The sequence below is a fragment of the Eutrema salsugineum genome, unplaced genomic scaffold, assembly GCF_000478725.1.
Source record: "Eutrema salsugineum unplaced genomic scaffold, Eutsalg1_0 scaffold_2, whole genome shotgun sequence".
Lineage (NCBI taxonomy): Eukaryota > Viridiplantae > Streptophyta > Magnoliopsida > Brassicales > Brassicaceae > Eutrema > Eutrema salsugineum.
This window is the reverse complement of record NW_006256829.1, coordinates 13356369-13376611: the sequence shown is the minus strand read 5'-3', so window position 1 is coordinate 13376611 and position 20243 is coordinate 13356369. Positions and strand designations below refer to the sequence as shown.

Sequence of the window (20243 nt, the reverse complement as noted above, 5' to 3'; positions counted from 1 at the left end):
AGCCTTCGCTCTTCCAAACAGGTCTTTCCAGATTCCTGTCTTTCCGACATCTTCTTCTTCTTCTGTGCTATCAGGTTCGAATTGCAATTCAATCCAGTGATTTCCTTAAACTCCTGTATCAAATATCTCAGAGGCTGTCCACCAAAGAGGAACCAAATCTCGTGTTTCTTCGTGGTCACAAGTTGTCGTGATAGAAGGGCATGGACTTGTTTGGCACTGTTGCAACATCTTGCAACAGGTAGATGGAATAACTTCCCAAACTGGGAATGAAGTAGCTTCTCAAGATCTTCAGTACCCTTTAACGCCTCCACAAGGAGGCCAATGACACTGGCCTTTGAATATATGTTCAACCGAGCACCAACGGGGTAGCAACCATCGCCGAGGACCCTTTTTGGTAGTTTTTCCGAAATATTGTTTGACGATTCCCCATCTTCCATGCCTGTATTCAAAGGTTCTCCGTCTTCCATTCCTGTATTTGAACCAAAAAACAATTCCGAAATGCAGGAAAGATATAATATTCTGGATAAACAGTTAAATGCAAACCCAGGGGAAAAGTTTGAGGGAAAGGAGTTCGAAGGAGTTAACAAAGATCTGGAAAAACTACCCTATTCGAATGGATTCCTATATAAACTTCTGTAACTGTTTCTAGATGATATAAGAGTAATCCAACCGTTTGAATTCAATATATAGACATAAGTACTAGAGTTCATAACCGCTAATACATAAATCAGGCCAATCATGCGCCCCGTTTCAATCTTAATTTCAGTTACAACCCGCCAGTACAGTTCAGACAAGGTCGAAGTTCATAAATGTAACTTACTTTTAGAATTCTGTGCAGGCCATTCTAGAAGAAGAGGAGCGAATTATACTTTGGATCTACACCGCCGGCGTGGATTTTGACGACTCGCGTGAATGGGATGTTCAACCCGGTGGTCACTCCATCGCGGTGATATGGGCGGTATGGGCGAGTGGTCCGTCGGAGCTGACTTCGAGTTACTCCGGAACACTCGCTTCGACACCGGAGGCACGGTGTTGTTGCGCCTTAACGATTTTTTTTACTTTCCGCACCATTACAACGGTCAAGATGTGGATCCCAAATTGCCGGAGATGCTAGATGGACTACGTCGAGATGTGGATCCCAAATTTAATTTTTAATTTAAATGTTGGATGTCGATAAATTATACATTTGGTTATACTTCGGTTTATGATATTGGACTTCGGTTTATAATTTTGTGTAATCGGTTTACTAAATCGGATTTAATCTGAAATTTTTAGTTTTTTTACTTCGATAATGGCAATTTTGAAAATAAAAATTGCCTTAGGACCTTTGTGGGAAGACAAACAGTAAAAACACCCCTATCCTTCCAAGATTTTCAAAACATCATATTCTTCTAATTTAAAACTTAAAAACTATCCATTCAACAATTTTCTTGGAAGAAACATCATATAACATGAATAGAAAGTACATGCTTATATATTAAGAGTACTGTAAATTAATATGTAATCCATCCTTGAAAAACACTTTTCTTTATTCTTGAAAGTTTAAAGAGAAAATTACCTAAAATAAATTATTTTGTTCTTCAAATAGCTAGAATAACCCATGATATATTTTATTATCCACATAATCCTCATAATCTACTACTCAGTTTAAAATGATTGTAACTCATAAATTACCCTTATCATTATCATTAATTATTATTTAATTTCAACTAATTGTTCTTTAATTTACATTTGTTTAAAAACTATTAACAGAAATCGAATAATATTTTTTCGAAAAAGAAAATATCTATAATTTAAACCCTAAATTAAATATAATGTTTGACACAGTTTTGTCGCTGACGTCTTTTTGTTTTGTTTCATTCATGGTATTATCCAATTCCCCTATCACGTCTTTGTGTTGCCGAAATCCTTTACAACAGATTCGTCTGGCTTGTCCTCAAATTCGCCTGGCTTTTCTTTGAAATCGAATCTCGGTTCCGTCTCAGCTGTTCTTTAGAGGAAACTCACGGACCTTCTCAACATTGCTAATTCAGGCAAATCGTTGGCAAATCTGTATTAACTCTATCTGGGCTGAAAGAAACAGAAAGTTTTACCAAGGTTCCCTCTGTTTCTTCTTTTGTCTAAATTTGGCATTCACCAACCAGCTGTATGAATGTGAAATTCGATTGAAATAACGAATAGAAAATAGCAATATTATAAACGATATGTTAAGGTAAGATATTAAAACGAGAGTTTGAAAACCAATTGAAAACAGACGAAAAACACGGAGTCGAGATATGATCTCTTTCCTTAACTCAATAAATCGCCCGTAATGTGTGACGGTTTGTTGCGATTTTTGAATCCCAGGATACAACCGTGATGAGACTATTATGCAACACCCATAATAGAATCTGCGAACTGAAATAATACTACGCTATAACTCTCGAGACACTTAAGATATTAAGACGAGAGGGATTTGCTGGAAAGAATTATTTGCTGTATGTTTGGTGTATTCGAGAATTTGATTATTCGATGATTTAGAATGAGAGAAGAGGGCGCCTATTTATACTGGAAGGTTCAACTTGATCCGCAAGGAAAAAGCTTTGGCGAAAAAGAATATTCGCGAGATATTCTCCTTTTCTCGCAAGTAAAAGGATTCGGAAATATTCCGTTATTATCTGGACGCAATCTTTTATTTCCTAAGATTTATCCTTTCAATATGCAAAAAAAAATATTTCGCAGGAACTAAGAAGCCCACGACCCCCGCCCAGCTATATAGAGCCCAAGAGCCCAAGAGCCCTAAGAGCCAACTAAAAAATGCAACGAGCCCGAGCCCAGCACCGGCGACGGCGACGGTGATAACACCGGATTTTGACCATTTTTATGGATCACTTTAATATCTTTTACAGGTGTTTTTACTCCATTTTCAAAGGTTTTCAAAGGATTTCTATGTTTCCGGATTTTAAAAGACTTTTCAGGTAATTTTGGGATAAATATGCACAAATTGGAACAAAAAGATTCTTTTAGATAAATGGAGACCGTCAGAACTCTCATGGAGAGACGAATACTTTCTCACCATCTGATCACCCTCAAAATTGGAAAACTTATAGAAGAATCAACCAGCTTTGAAATCCACTTGGTTTGGAGACATTCCAACGGTTGGATCTCAAGATATTTCATTTGCCCCAGAGCCACTCGAAGACAGCCATCAAGTCACGCGACCGCGGCCAACAGCCTGTTTCCCGCGGTCAGAAGCCTCCCGACCGCGGCCAACCACCAAATCCCCGCGGTCACATCACTCCCGACCACGGCCATCAAGCTCCGAATTAAAGCTCATATTTCTGAAGCCCAAAGTCATTCTCAGCCTCAATTCCGGAACCCTAGAGACCATGGAGTATTGAAGACTATAAATACTTGTCATTTAGGTCATTTTTAGGGAGAACCCTGGATACTTTACAAAAACCCTTTTCCTTCAGCCGTTTTTATGCAATTTTTGTAGAAGATTATTCAAGTCCGAGTTCTTCAATAGAGAAGCTTTCTTCATCTCTTTTCTTTACTGTTTTTCATTACTTTTAATAAAACCAATGATGATGTCGACCTCAGCCATGTCTGAGTTGATCCCGAGTTGGGTTTAGGGTTCCCGAAAGGGGCTCTCATAATCGATTAAGACATCTAGGTTTATAGATCTGGGATTTCGACCTGTTCTCTGTTTATTCTTGTTTGTATTGCATGTATGCTTGATTGATCACCTAGTATCTGATCTAGATAGTTAGTGTTGCGAAAGTTTTCATTAAGTATCAGCCCTAGAATGAAACAGGCGATTTTTCAGTAGGAGTGAAAACCTACCTGCGGCGAGATCGTGAGTATTGACGAGTCTTGTGCAGCTCTTGCGTTCTCTCCCTTCCAGGGCCAGAGTAGAAGCCTACTGGTCAGGATTGCGAGAAACAGTTGGTTATGATCACGACAGTGACGTAGTCATACCGCCGTACTCTAGCTCTAGAACCCTATATATCGATATCCATCAATCCCAATCTATTTACCCTAGTGTTAAAACCGATTATAATCCCTTAGAGTTCCCAAAAGCTCAGCGTTTTTAGCCATAGTTTACAAACCAATCGATTTTTATTTGCTTATTTAGATCTGCATTTCAATTGCCTTAGTTCGATATTTACTTGCTTTACTTGCTTTCCATTCGATTTTTCTACTTGCTTTCTAGGATAGATTTATTTGATTTCTTTAAGTTTTAGTTTAAATTCGTGACAAACAACCAACCTTTAAAACTAATCTAGTCTAGACATAAAGTTAAAAACCGTAGAAGAATACCAGGCACACAAATCTCTGTGGATTCGATCCCTAAATACTACAACTGATTAACTGTGCACTTGCGGCTTTCATTTGTTTTGTTAAGGGTAAAACTTGTTCTCTCACGCAGTTGACACGACATCAAGTTTTTGGCGTCATTGCTGGGGATTTGTTTCGCTGCCTTTTGTTATTTTTCTTGTTTTAACTTCTGTTCTAGACACCTGATCTCTAGTTCTTTCTTAAAGTTTTGCTGAATTATCTTTCCCTTCTTTTGTTTTTCCCTGAATTGCATGAATACCAGGCGCAGACCTGTAGAAAACATTCCAATTCTAGACGAGATAGACAGACACGAAAGAGAACTTCGAAGACTTATACGAACACAAGGAATGGCGAACGATGACCAGCCTGGAGATCCTATTAACCGAGCTTTAAATATGGACCAAGACGGGTCCGAACATGGAGAAAATGAAGAGAATGATCACAGAGGAGGTGATCATGCTCGACAAGATGGAGAGGAGGACGAGGTTCCTCCAAGAAACCACCAGACCCGCGAGAGAGAAGAAAGTGAAGACCTTGAAGCACCCATCAATGCAGACGATGGTGACCAACAAGGGATGCAGCCGAATGGGCGCGTTAACCGCCCTGTTCAGCAAGCAAATCAACACCGAAGACAAGCCCGGAACCGGAACCATCGCATAGCTGATTTTGATGCACCTACTCAAAATTTTCAGAACTGATCTGCAATTCAAGTTCCATTTCCGAACCGGAATGAGTTTGAAGTCAAGCCTCAAATCATCTCATTGGTGAAACAAAACCAATTCCATGGAGTTCCTTCTGAACACCCAATGGACCATATCGAGCTCTTTGAAGAAATCTGCAGCATGATGAGAACAAACCAAGTTCCACCAGACTATTTAAAGTGTAAGTTGTTCCCTTTTTCATTAGCAGATAAAGCTCACCGTTGGTTGAAATCTTTGCCTGCAGGATCGATTACTAATTGGGAAGAATGTAAAACTGCTTTCTTGAACCACTTCTATACTAAGTCAAGGTCGAATCAGTTGAGAACAAAGGTCTCAAACTTTCAACAAGGGCCAACTGAATCTTTCTATGAAGCCTGGGAACGTTTTAAGGAGTATGAACGTGATTGCCCTCACCATGGATTTCATGGATCAAGCCTGCTGAGCACATTTTACCGAGGTTTGCAACCAAAATACAAACTTTCACTTGATACAGCTAGCAATGGAGATTTTGGACAAAAGACGATAGCCCACGGAAGGGCCCTCATCGAAAATTTGGCTCAAGCCAATAGCAATGATTGTCCTGAATACGATCGATCGATGAAGCAAACCGGTACAGACAACAAGGAGATAACCGAGTTGAAGAACATGATGAGCCAACTTCTGAAGAGCAACAATCGCCCAATCCATGCTTGTGAGACCAACAATGGCGCAGAAGATGAAGGACCTAGTGATATTGATCACATTAATCAGGCCTTTCAAGAAGAAGATGTGAACTATGTAGGAGCACTGATGCCATATCAAAATCGCTCCAACAATGGTTTCAACAACAACTTCCGGAATGCAAATTACAACAATCTCTCTTACCGCAATCCAAATGTGGAGAATCCTCAAGATCAGTACTACCCACCTCAGCAAAAATCCTTCCAAAACAAGTTTCAAGGTGGAAACTTCGGAGGAATAGTACCATATCAACCGCGACAGCCATATAACTACCAAGGTACGAGTTTTAACAATCAATTTGTACAACAGCAGGGAGTCACGACGAACCAGCTAGCTTCACAAATCGGTAGACTTGAACAGTCCATCCAGCAGCTCGTTATGACGAACGAAAAAACATCTAAAGACGTGAACGTGAAAGTCGACTGCATGTACAATGATCTGAACGGTAAGTTCGAATCTTTATCTTCGCACATCAAAAAACTGGACGTGCAAGTTGCCCAAACAGTCGACTCTATGAAGAGGCAAAGTGGAGTTCTCCCAGGAAGAGTTGAAGATAACCCTAAGAAGTTTTGCAACGCCATAACCACATTGCCCGAAGAAGAGGCCAGAACCGATGGAAAGAAAGAAGAAACCCCAATCTTTGTACCACTATACAAAGATGTCGATGCAAAGCAGCCACCATTTAAGGTATCTGAACGATCACCGTTTCAAAGGCTTACAAAAGCCGATGATCTGGGACGTTTTGTTTTCCAATGTTTCATTTCAGGAATCAAGTTTACAGACTGCTTGTGCGATTCCGGAGTCAATGTCAACATCATGCCAAAGACATTTTCCGAGAAATTGGGCATAAAAACCTTAAGGACATCGACGGTTAAGATTATCTTTGGAGATTCATCTCAAAAAGATACTGAAGGAGCGATTCGTGATCTACAAGTTCTAGTGGGAGATAAGATTGTTCCAGCTGATTTCCAAGTCCTGGAGATGGATAAAGATAAGGAGACGCCACTCATTTTCGGGAGACCATTCCTAGTTACCGTAGGAGCAGTAATCGATCACGCAAATCGGCATGCTGTTTTCCTCAATGTGGATCGCAGAAGGTACTACCCGACTATCCTAGCCGATTTTCCAAGCAAAGGAAACAGGCCCAAGGAGAGAGAAAAAGAGAAGCCGAAAGCTTTTGCGAAGATCAAGATCATCATTCCACCAGATGCAACAGAAACTAGTGAGGACCAAATCCAGGAGCTGATCGAAAACACAAAAAGGGTTTTAAACAATGTTAAAGTCCGGAAGAAGAATAAAGGGAAGAAGACGGCTCCTCAAGGAGAAGAAGTAAAACCTCCAGCTACCGGAAGTGATAAGGGCACATCAAGTGGAGTGCCATTCAAATCAGTCTGATTCTTCTTGCCTACGTCGAGCTAAACGACTTAAAACAAAAGCGCTTAATGGGAGGCAACCCATTTAGGTACTCTTTCTTTTAGTTTTCTTTTCCTTTTTTTTTTTACAATCTATGTTTTTCTTTTTCTTTTAAGTTTCAGGTATTTTATAAAACAAAAACACAAAAAAATCAGAAAATTAGAAAAACCAAGAAGAAAATGATAGGTTTTTAGCTGCTCGGCCCAGCAAAGACCTAAAAGTTGGACGAAGGCCGCAGGAGGAAGAGCCGCGGTCGCGACCAACCGACCCGCGGCCCAGGAAGCATCGACCGCGGCACCGTGAATGTGAACGTGACCGCGGCCGAGCCCTCAATCGCCGCGGTCGCGCGTCTCCTGACCGCGGCCGTTGGTCGTTGAGGTGACGACGCGGATTTCCGCCGCTTTTCGAAGTTTCCCGGTGTTACCTGGCGTTTCCCGGTGTTACCTGGTGTTTCCCGGTGTTACCTGGTGTTTCCCGGTGTTACCTAGTGTTTCCCGGTGTTACCTGGTGTTTCCCGGTGTTACCTGGTGTTTCCCGGTGTTCCCTGGTGTTTCCCGGTGAATCTCGGTGATTCCCGGTGATTCCCGAAGCATTCCCGGTAAAGCATGTTAAGATTCTCCGTAAGTTTTAAACTTTTCTTATTTGCAAGACAAGAAAGGTAAGTTCCCGTAAACTTAAAAATTTCCCGTAAATTTTCCGTTTTTCCCACAAAAACGCTTTTTAAAGAAAAGAAACATACTTTTTGGATCAAAACTCCTTTTTCTCTTCTCTTCCAAAAGACTTGGAGATTTAGGAGATAGAACACACTTTTCAATTCTTAAGCTTTTTAAGAGGTTCTTAGCTCAAACCTCACTCTTTTTCAAAGCTGATTTCAATTCTGCCATCAAATCTCTCTTTCCAGCAAGGTATGAACCTCAAACTCGCCATTTTTAATTGATTTCAGAACTTAGGGTTTTCTTAAAAAGCCCAAATCTCTGTTTATTGATGGTGGAAATAGCTTAAGAACAATATATTATCCTTTTAGGTTATCTAAAAATCGTTTTTAACACCTAGCTTAAGAGGAATTGAGATTTTTGAAATTTGGATTCTACATGCTTTATAAAAATCAAATTTAGAACATCAAAATTGATGAATCTGATTAAGTCTTGTGTGATTAATGATTAGTATTGGGTAATCTTTAGATTTTACATGGAAATTGCTCATAAAAACCGATTTTTAGAAGATTTCTATGTTAAGAACATCAAAAATCCGAATCTAGTCATGAACTACTTGATTTCTTTGATTTAATGTCAATTCTGCTTGCTCATGGTTTTAACTAATCTCTTTATACTAATGTTAGTATAACTGATCTTAATGTGTTAAAATCAACATCCATATTCACTCTTTTTCCAAGAATCATTTCGTTTTGCAGAAAAATGGAACAAACCAGATCCCGAAGAAGCCGTCGCACTGGTGACAGCTCTGAGGACATTCCCGATGATGCTACTCTAGGAGAGTACATGCTGAACCAAGCCAGACCGAGAAGAAGAAATTATGTGATGAGATTGCTCCAGCACTCAAGAGAAACACGAGCAGCTCCCGAGCCACCACAGATTCGATACATTGAACGGGAGACAAATCCAAGAGTGGACTATGCAAGACGTTTCAAGAATCTGAACATCAAACCCACGCCTTGCATTGATTATCATACACTCGAGATGCTTGGAATCAGAGAGGATATGATCTGGTACATCGATGCACTTAAGCTGAGACCTTACATGGAGCTGAACCTTCCGACTTATCCTGAGCTAGTCCGCGAGTTTTTAGCAACTATTACACTCCACCACACGAAGAGGAGGAACCCCAGAGCATCAGATGGCATCCTGTCATTCTCTATCCGTGGACACCCTTACTCGCTCACCATTTCTGAGCTTTGCGAAGCTCTTAAGCTTCCATACACAGATGGCATTTACCTTGAAGATGAACCCGATCTTAACTTGTGGAGAGAGATGGGTCATGGAGTCTATGATAGCGGGAGATCCAAGTCAGCCCTTCTTACTCATCCAGCAGTGAGAGTTGTGCACAAACTCTTAGCACACACGATTTTCTCTAGAGCCAACATGGGATGCGTTTTGAAGACTGAGCTCATTACACTTCAGATTCCATTTATGGACGACCCACGACTTTCTTGCTTTGCCTGGATCATAGCACAGAACATGGTCAAGGTGAAGCATGATTTACATGGTTGCGAGGACGCTACTCCAGCTTACGGGAGTGCTATTACAGCGATACTACAGGCTGTAGGATTCGATTTCTCATCTGATGATCCACTTCCCGATGTCTGGTATGACCTACTTTATCTCTCTCGCGATCACACTATCTCTCGTGCCGCTTTCGATCCAGACAGGTTTGGTTACAAGTATTGCACTGGCACTGAGGAGCACCGAGTCAGTTTGCCTTCACCATCTGTCCCGAGATTTTGTAACGGAGGACGTCCGCGATGGACTCCGGAATCCGATGATTTTCTGCCATCTGTACCTCGACTACCATTCACCATTGGCCAATACATAGTGGCCAAGGCGAGGCGTGATGCAGCTGCGGCCCGTGCTCACTTTCAGCCATCTGTTTCGACCGGCCACACCTCATCATCTACATCATCGCGCACACATTCTGATATGGAGCGCAGAGTTGAGAGACAGGGACGCTTTGAGCGCGTGGTCACCTTCCTACAGGAGCAGCACCAGTTCGCAGACGACACATCGGAGGATGAGTGATCGATCAGCACTTCACTACCATCACGGTTCTATCATCATTTTCTTTTCTATTATTTTATTTCGCTTTTATTCACCATCTTCTCACCAACTTTTTCATACTGGGGACAATGTGATTTAAGTCTGGGGGAGGATGTCTATCTGTACTAATCATTTTCTGCCTTTGCTTTTAAATTTCAAGCACTTTTTAAATTTTAATATGTAACATATTTGACATTAAGTATTTTTCAGGAATGTTTGACGCAAAACTATGATGATTTAGACCTGCACACTTCTACACTATGCATGATAGCTCATTTGTGGTTAGCACTAGACTAGGCGGTAGCTAGAGTACTTGCACTACGAACTCCCACCAGAGGACTTCTATTCATGGAGATTCTTTCTGACAGGATATACTAGCTCATTTTATTTGACCTTAATATTGACATCTAATTTTCTCATCACTGATTTTAGGCAGACATCGACATACACATCTAGGACGTCTTTTACCCTCACTTTTACCACTCTTTGTCGTCCTAGATGACCAGTTTATCCTTATCTGGTACCATACCCTAAACCCAAAACACTTGTTTTCAATCCTCATGCATTCTCTCTTTAGTTTATATCAGCAGATATGTGCAAAAACGTCGGAGAGAAGAGGAGCGACGCAGTTTTCAGTCACTCACAAAGGAGACTGAATGGAATTGGGAAGGAAGAGTATCAGAAACCTCATAAAGCTTTACAAGACAGATATTAACTGGTAATTTCGTGCTCTCTAAGACTCTATATCATCTAAAGGTGTTCCCTCTCTTCAAAAAAAAAAAAAAATGAAAGAAAAGAGAGAGGGAAACAAAAAGCCTAATGAGTCTTAGATTGACGAAATTTGTGGAGCAACAAGCAACCACTATTCGTTTAAGGAGCTATGGTTTTGAAAGATTTACAAAAATCTAAGTTTGGGGGAGTTAGGAGAGAACCTGAGGAAGAAGACCAGGAATCTATGGCAAGAAGAAAGTGACTGAAAACTGTGGATACCAATAGCTTCACTCTCTCTTGCGGTTTTGTATAATATCCTGCATCCTCCAGATCTTCAGGTTAAACACTTTAATCCTAATCCCTAGAATAATCCTTTTTGACACCTAGCCTAGATTGCCTTGCCTAGACTTTCTTTGATGAGAACCACCGAGATTTTTAATGAATGTTAAGAGCTAGTTTACTGGAAGTTAGATCTTAGTGCATAGATTTCAGCATGACGGATTAACGGACTAGTTATGCCTGTATTGCTAGTGAGAATTTTCTATGCTATTCCCGATTGATGCATACTGATTGATATTGTTTCTAGAAGTTTGGTCTCTGAGATTTTGTTTAGTTCCTGCGTTTTCAAACCTCTCACCGAGATTTAGCCTTTGTTTTGTTTGAGGACAAACAAAAGACTAAGTCTGGGGGAGTTGATAACACCGGATTTTGACCATTTTTATGGATCACTTTAATATCTTTTACAGGTGTTTTTACTCCATTTTCAAAGGTTTTAAAAGGATTTCTATGTTTCCAAATTTTAAAAAGATTTTTCAGGTAATTTGGGATAAAGAGGCACAAATTGGAACAAAAAGACTCTTTGGATAAATGCAGACCGTCAGAACTCTTATGGAGAGACGAAGACCTTCTCACCGTCTGATCACCCTCAAAATTGGACAACGTATAGAAGAATCAACCAGCTTTCAAATGCACTTGGTTTGGAGACATTCCAACGGTTGGATCTCAAGATATTCCATTTGCCCCTGAGCCACTCGAAGACGGCCAGCAAGTCACGCGACCGCGGCCAACAGCTTGTTTCCCGCGGTCAGAAGCCTCCCGACCGCGGCCAACCACCAAATCTCCGCGGTCACGTCACTCCCGACTGCGGCCATCAAGCTCCGAATTAAAGCCCATATTTCTGAAACCCAAAGTCATTCTCAGCCTCAATTCCGGAACCCTAGAGACCATGGAGTATTGAAGACTATAAATACTTGTCATTTAGGTCGTTTTTAGGGAGAACCCTGGATACTTTACAAAAACCCTTTTCCTTCAGCCGTTTTTATGCAATTTTTGTAGAAGATTATTCAAGTCCGAGTTCTTCAATAAAGAAGCTTTCTTCATCTCTTTTCTTTACTGTTTTTTAATTACTTTTATTAAAACCAATGATGATGTCGACCTCAGCCATGTCTGAGAAGATCCCGAGTTGGGCTTAGGGTTCCCGAAAGGGGCTCTCATAATCGATTAAGACATCTAGGTTTATAGATCTGGGATTTCGACCTGTTCTCTGTTTATTCTTGTTCTTATTGCATGTATGCTTGATTGATCACCTAGTATTTGATCTAGATATTAATGTTGCGAAAGTTTTCATTAAGTATCAGCCCTAGAATGAAACAGGCGATTTTTCCGTAGGAGTGGAAACCTACCTGCGGCGAGATCGTGAGTATTGACGAGTCTTGTGCAGCTCTTGCGTTCTCTCCCTTCCAGGGCCAGAGTGGAAACCTACTGGTCAGGGTTGCGAGAAACAGTTGGTTATGATCACGACAGTGACGTAGTCATACCGCCGTACTCTAGCTCTAGAACCCTATATATCGATATCCGTCAATCCCAATCTATTTACCCTAGTGTTAAAGCCGATTATGATCCCTTAGAGTTCCCAAAAGCTCAGCGTTTTTAGCCATAGTTTACAAACCAATCGATTTTTATTTGCTTATTTAGATCTGCATTTCAATTGCCTTCGTTCGATATTTACTTGCTTTACTTGCTTTCCATTCGATTTTTCTACTTGCTTTCTAGGATAGATTTATTTGCTTTCTTTAAGTTTTAGTTTAAATTCGTGACAAACAACCAACCTTTAAAACTAATCTAGTCTAGACATAAAGTTAAAAACCGTAGAAGAATACCAGGCACACAAATCTCTATGGATTCGATCCCTAATACTACAACTGATTAGCTGTGCACTTGCGGCTTTCATTTGTTTTGTTAAGGGTAAAACTTGATCCCTCACGCAGTTGACACGACATCAGACGGCGACGGCGGCAGCAGCGCACGTAGGTGTTTTTGCATAATGTCTTTTTGCTTCCACAATGCTGTTGACCCTTATTGTGAGAAGGCCATATATATACAAGAGATTTCTCTCCTTGGTGAGCAATGTGGGACAAATACACTTCCACTAAACTTCCACTTTTAGTTATAGCCAATAGAAACATTTCATTTCCATAGGCTCAAACCCAAATCTCAAATGAATTTATAAGGCACATTTTCTTATTAAACTTCATTTCTTATTCACACACAAACTCAATATTACAAGTCCAAATGCTTATTAATATTGGGTTCCAACAATCCCCCACATGAATAGAAATGACTCTATACATATGCAGACTCGATAAACTATGCAGACTAGACTCAAACTAGACTACAGACTCGACAGACGGACCTTTCGAGAGTATAAACGAAAACTAACTGTGTCTGAGGAAGTAGCGTTTTTCAGCCTTGAACCACTCATTGTTAATATCTGTCGGATTTACTCTCCAGGAAGTGAACATGATGTCTTGAACCGCCCGGATTTTGGTGTAAACCAAATCAACAGATACAACCCAGCTTCGTCTTCTCGTAGCATTCAGTTCTCTATTGTGTTCATTGTGGCCTTGAACGTGCCTGATTTATCATGAGTGAACTTGGAGAGTACAGCCTTGTCTTCGTTCTCCTAGAAATGACCTCATTTCACATTCACTTGGTGATTGCCAAGTTCCTGTCATATACACAGAAAGTATCATGTTATACTCTATATACATGTATGTGAAGGCTGTGGTCTTATCTCATTAAAAGCCATAAAGCTTAACCTTACATAATTACAGGAAGCACTGTTTATCATCATGGAAATTGAGCATTTCACAGTGCTTTTCTCAGATTCTGCTTGATTTAGTTGTCCCTTTGAACCAACCTCTTGGGATCTCCAATCGCGTAGGTGGGGTTTCCATCAAACATCCTTTTTCGTGATAGGCAATAAGTCCATTCCCTTAGATGATTTAATGATTTGATCTCGCGGCAAGTTTTTGGTAAACGGATCCGCTAAATTTTCCGCTGACTTGATGTAATCAACTGTGAGTACACCACTTGAGATCAGATGCCTAATGGTCTTATGTCGTCTTCGTATGTGACGAGACTTGCCATTATACAAATTATTCAGTGCCCGAGAAATAGCCGACTGGCTATCACAGTGTACACGTAATGCTGGCACTGGTTTTTCCCACATTGGGATATTTTCAAAGAAGTTCTGAAGCCACTCTGCTTCTTCTACTGCTTTGTCTAAAGCTATGAACTCTGACTACATGGTTGATCAGGCCAAGAATGTCTGTTTGGAAGATTTCCAGGATACTGCTGCTCTAGCGAGTGTAAAGACATATCCACTTGTGGATTTGGAATTTCTAGAATCTGAAATCCAATTGGCATCATTGTACCCTTCTAACACTGCTGGTTAGTTATGTAAGTGCAGCCCATAACTCTTAGTGTATCGCAAATAATTTAACACTCTAATTATTGATTTCCAATGAGTATGACCTGGATTACTTGTGTAGCGACTTAACACGTTTACCGCATGCGCTAGATCGGGTCTTGTACAATTGGTCAAGTACATCAGACTTCCAATTACCCGGGCATACTCCACCTGTGATACTGGTTCACCTGTGTTTTTGGTTAGGTGAGCTTGCATATCCATTAGAGTTTTTGCGGTTCCATTCGAGTAGGTCTTAAACCTCTCTAGGATCATTTCAGCATAGTGATCTTGAGACAGAGTAATTCCATCTGAAGTCCGAATGATCTTAATCCCAAGAATGACATCTGCAAGTCCCATGTCTTTCATGTCAAATTTTTCATTGAGCATGTTCTTGGTTTGTTGAATGATATCTTTGTTACTGCCAATAATCAACATGTCATCCACATACAGACATAGTAAGATGTATCCGTTTGGAGTACATTTATAGTAGATGCATTTATCACATTCGTTAATGCTGAAACCATTTGACATCATCACATTGTCAAACTTTTCGTACCATTGTTTTGGAGCTTGTTTCAGTCCATACAATGATTTTACGAGTCTACATACTTTGTGTTATTGACCCTTAACCTCGAAACCTTCGGGTTGTTTCATATATATTAAGAGCACTGTAAATTGATATGTAATCCATCCTTGAAAAAAACACTTTTCTTTATTCTTGAAAGTTTAAAGAGAAAATTACCTATAATAAATTATTTTGTTCTTCAAATAGCTATAATAACCCATGATATATTTTATTATCCACATAATCTACTAATCAGTTTAAAATGATTGTAACTCATAAATTACCCTTATCATTATCATTAATTATTATTTAATTTCAAATTAATTGTTCTTTAATTTTAAATTCGTTTAAAAATTATTAACAGAAATCGAATAATATTTTTTCGAAAAAGGAAATATCTATAATTTAAACCCTAAATTAAATATAATGTTTAACGCAGTTTTGTCGCTGATGTCTTTTTGTTTTGTTTCATTCATGGTATTATCCAGTTTCCCTATCACGTCTTTGTGTTGCCGAAATCCTTTACAACAGATTCGTCTGGCTTGTCCTCAAATTCGCCTGGCTTTTCTTTGAAATCGAATCTCGGTTCCTTCTCAGCTGTTCTTTGGAGGAAACTCACGGGCCTTCTCAACATTGCTAATTCAGGCAAATCGTTGGCAAATTTGTATTAACTCCATCTGGGCTGAAAGAAACAGAAAGTTTCACCAAGGTTCCCTCGGTTTCTTCTTTTGTCTAAATTTGGCATTCACCATCCAGCTCTTTGACTGCGAAAATCCGATTGAAATCACAAATAAAATATAGCAATATTATAAACGATATATTAAGGTAAGAGATTAAAATGAGAGTTTGAAAACTGATTGAAAACAGACGAAAAACACGGAGTCGAGATATGATCTCTTTCCTTAACTCAATAAATCGCTTGTAATGTGTGACGGTTTGTTGTGATTTTTTAATACCAGGATACAACCGTGATGAGACTATTATGCAACACCCATAATAGAATCTGCGAACTGAAATAATACTACACTATAGCTCTCGAGACATTTACGATATTAAGACGAGAGGGATTTGCTGGAAAGAATTATTTGCTGTGTGTTTGGTGTATTCGAGAATTCGATTATTTGATGATTTAGAATGAGAGAAGAGGGCGCCTATTTATACTGGAAGGTTCAACTTGATCCGCAAGGAATAAGATTTGGCGAAAAAGAATATTCGCGAGATATTCTCCTTTTGCCGCAAGTAAAAGGATTCGGAAATCTTCCGTTATTATCTGGACGCAATCTTTTATTTATCCTCAATATGCAAAAAATTATTTCGCAGGAACTAAGAAGTCCACGACCCATGCCCAGCTATATAGAGCCCCAGAGCCTAAGAGCTAACTAAAAAATGCAACGAGCACGAGCCCGGCACCGGCACCGGCACCGGCACCGGCGACGGCGGCGGCGGCGCCCGTAGGTGTTTTTGCATAATGCCTTTTTACTTCCACAATGCTGTTGACTCTTTGTGAGAAAGCCATATATATACAAGAGATTTCTCTTCTTGGTGAGCAATGTGAGATAAATATACTTCCACTAAACTTCCAGTTATAGCCAATAGGAACATTTCATTTCCATAGGTTCAAACCCAAATCTCAAATGAATTTATAAGATACATTTGCTTATTAAACTTCATTTCTTATTCACACATAAACTCAATATTACTAGTCCAAATGCTTATTAATATTGGGTTCCAACACCAGCTACAACAGTTTATTTTTTAGCAAAGAACATGTCATGTTTGTTTAATTTGCTTGTGACGAAAAGGATGGGCTTCGAATGTGGGTTTAATTGTTCAGCATTATTTGATCAAACTTTTTGGATCTTATAGAGTGTCTTCACTCTTTATAATCTCCTATGAGAATTCTTATCGCTTGAAACCTAAAAACACACGTAAGCAAAAATTTAAAATTTTCTTTGAAACAGTTTTCGTCTTTACTAAAAGTTAAACATTAGAGTTAAATACTGTATGTAATAATTAGAAAAGGCAGATAAGTGTGGCTAAGCGTAGACAATATTGGTTGGTGGCTTGATACAGAGTTATGAATTTCATATTTTTTTTCATGTTTTTGCATAATGTCGATTCAAACAAATGTGGGTTTAGGATTTCCATTACGGTTGTGGTTCTGAGCCAAAACCTAAAAAAAGCATCAATTACCATAGTAAAACCGAGTTTCTGGAAGTGTGGACCTACATGCTACATCTGTGATTCTTTGCTGGGTGTAATTATACAAACTAAATAAGTTCACTTGGTCATCTAAGATCGTCGAACATCTTCTTGTGAATCAACTTGCATGCAAAAAAAGCATGAGATGTGGTGCTTGTTTGGAAACACACCTGCTCGGTTCTCTTTGTCAAAGTTTGAAGACATAACGACTTTGAACTGTACATCTTTTCCTGAAAGTGAGAATGATGTGGAATCGAAAGCGCATAAAAAGTTGTGGAAAAAAGTTGAATTTACGCAGGAAGAGCCCTTGCAAGAAAGAGTTGAAAGGTGCTTTGGAAGATGTTTCTTCTTGGCCAAGAGAAGACAAAATTCGTTTTTACGTCTCTGTCTATTTTAGCAATTTTCATCATAGGTGAGGATGATAAAAGGAGCTTCCGTTTGTATTTGCTCGTATAGTTTTTAACTTGCCCAAATTTGAGAAATATCCTTGGGGGAGAGAGGCTTTCAAGCGGCTGATTGAATCAGTAAAGCGTGTAAATTTGGAAGCTAATTCATTCACATTAGATGGGTTTGTACAAACGCTTCACATTAGATGGGTTTGTACAAAAGTTTAAACCAAACAATACATTTTTCTAAGACATGACTGTAAGATATTTTGAGAGTACCATCCTTCTAAATTTCCGGCTTCTTTATGAACTTGGAAACTACCATAGAAAGCTTCTCCATGAACATGGAAACTACCATATATTGCTTCTCCATGAAACTGGAAACTACCATATCATGCTTCTCCATGATAAACACCATAGCAGGCTTCTCCATGAACTTGGAAACTACCATAGCATGCTTCTCCAAGAACTTGGAAACTACCATAGCATGCTTCTCCATGAAATTGGAAACTACCATAGCATAAGCAAAGATGAGAGGCCACACTGATCCTTTGATGGGACCATCTTTCGATCCTCTTTCGAAGATAAACCAATTATTGATGGCCGAGACATAAAACTGACCAACAACACAGAACAATAAGACCGTATCTACGAAACTTCCAAAGATTCTATCGTAACCATGTGATGATGGATAATAGAACCAAGGTATAGGCCTCCACATGTATCGGAAACGAGCTTTATGGGCTTGGATTTTGTATTCGAGGTCAACGAAGGAGAGGAAAACAGAGATAATTGACATTACTAATGAGATTCTTACGTAAAGCTTGCCAATGGAAGAGAGCTGGTCTGCAACCACTGATACAATCTCCGGGGACAAATTGATAATGACGAGGAAGGCCATTACCGTGGAACTCTTATTACTATTAGACAATTGTAGTTCGTAACGTACTTGCTCGATATCGTGACGATCAGGGATAGTTAAACCAATCTCTGAAGGACCAATAATTCCAACCTTGGTAACTTCATGGTCATCTCAATCTAGCAAAGACTCCAGTTCTGTCAAATGGGCGTCAAGTCCAACCATCTCATCAAAATCCTTATATTGTGACGTATTTAGTTTGTTTGAAACATCTTTTGCAATCTTCACTATCATGTTCGCTTCATCGTCCTTGAGAGAGAGAAAAAAAGAGTCATTGTGTTTATTTATCAAACAGTCATGTGAAATGATTTGTAGATTCCACAGATAAGTTTCCCAACTCGGATTAAGAAAGAATCAAGTCACAAATTAATTGAACGACGAAGAAAAAAAACAAACCAATTTAGCTAGTGTTCTCCGAGTATGTAGGCAACATCTTCCAAAGCTTGGCTCCACCTCTGCACCTCTTCCTCTGTTTTCCCACTACATGTTTTCTTGAAGGTGATCCCGAATTTTCCGGTTTGTTTCAGAACATCATATGGTTCTACTCCGTAGAAGAACGTCATCACTATTTGCCCCATATCTTCCTTGCACTTCTAAATCTCCAACAGCTCATCCAAACACCAGCTCGATGAAGCATAATTTCTCGAGAGCACAACCATCAAATCGTTTTTTCCTTAAAACATTTCTGAAAATCGTTTGTAAAGCAATATAGGATCCGATTCAAGCGATAAGCAGGATCGGATTATTTTGAATTAAGACTGTAGGAAGTAAATTTAGAGGAGACAAATATTGCAATGTAAGAAAACGATTTGAGATACAGAAAAACATTTTATAAAAGCGGATTAAGGAAAAACGAGAAGTGGAGGCGAGATGATCACTTTCCTTAATTCAAAATATCTCCCGCAGTGTGGCGGTTAGATGAGATAATGAATCCCAGGATACAACCACTAGTATTCGTATAATCGCAGCACCCGATTATAGAATGTGACAAACTAATATTCTACGATATACTCTTGGACACTTACTCTTGAAAGAGGAAAAGAGACGCGAGAGATTGAAGAAAAGTGTGAACAATTTTTCTCTGTAAGATTTTGTGCAGAGCGATTGAGAAATGGAAGAGGAGAGGTCCATATATATATCGAAGGAGAGAGGAGCGTCGCATTTAATCAGCGTGATAATAATGTAATTAATTTTGCGTTAATGATACGATTTGGGCATTAATCTTGGCGTGATTTTCGGGATAGACGTTTGACTACAATTTAATGTCGTGATTTTGTTAAGAATTTAAACCGAAAACTTTAGCAATTTGGGCCAGAAATGTTGACCAAAAAGTGGCCCAAAAAGAACATCTTTTGTGGGCCGAAGGACCCAAGATCCAAGACCCAAGACCCAAGACCCGAGCTCGGCTCGGCGGCGGCGGCGGCGCCGAGGGGTCCTTGGTTTTCTTTCACACATTTTGAACTATGTCATGTGTGTGTTTATATTTATATGACTCAAAAAAATTTCAATCCTCCAATGTGGGACAAAATGATGTTTTTTATCACATTTTAAGTTGTTTTAAAAGGTTTTATTTTTATTCACACTTGACCAAATTTTAAAGCCTTTGGACTTTATAATAATTTGGGTCTAACAAAGAAGAAGAGAAAAAGAAGCCATGAGATCGAATTGGGAAAAGATTTCAAGATCAGTTATACGAAAAAATGTCTCTGAATGAGCCATAATATGTTGGAGAAATCGAAAAGCGTGTCACTATTCACCGTTGAGTTTTGAGAAAGAGCGAAGAA

At 39.5% G+C, this 20243-nt stretch overlaps 1 non-coding gene across 1 annotated transcript; it reads right to left on the bottom strand.

Moving 5' to 3' along the window:
* Positions 1 to 5337: 5337 nt before the first annotated feature.
* On the bottom strand, positions 5338 to 5443 carry LOC112086927. Its single transcript, XR_002899781.1, has one exon. It is a non-coding gene; the product is annotated as a small nucleolar RNA R71 (small nucleolar RNA).
* Between the last annotated feature and the right edge of the window lie 14800 nt (positions 5444 to 20243).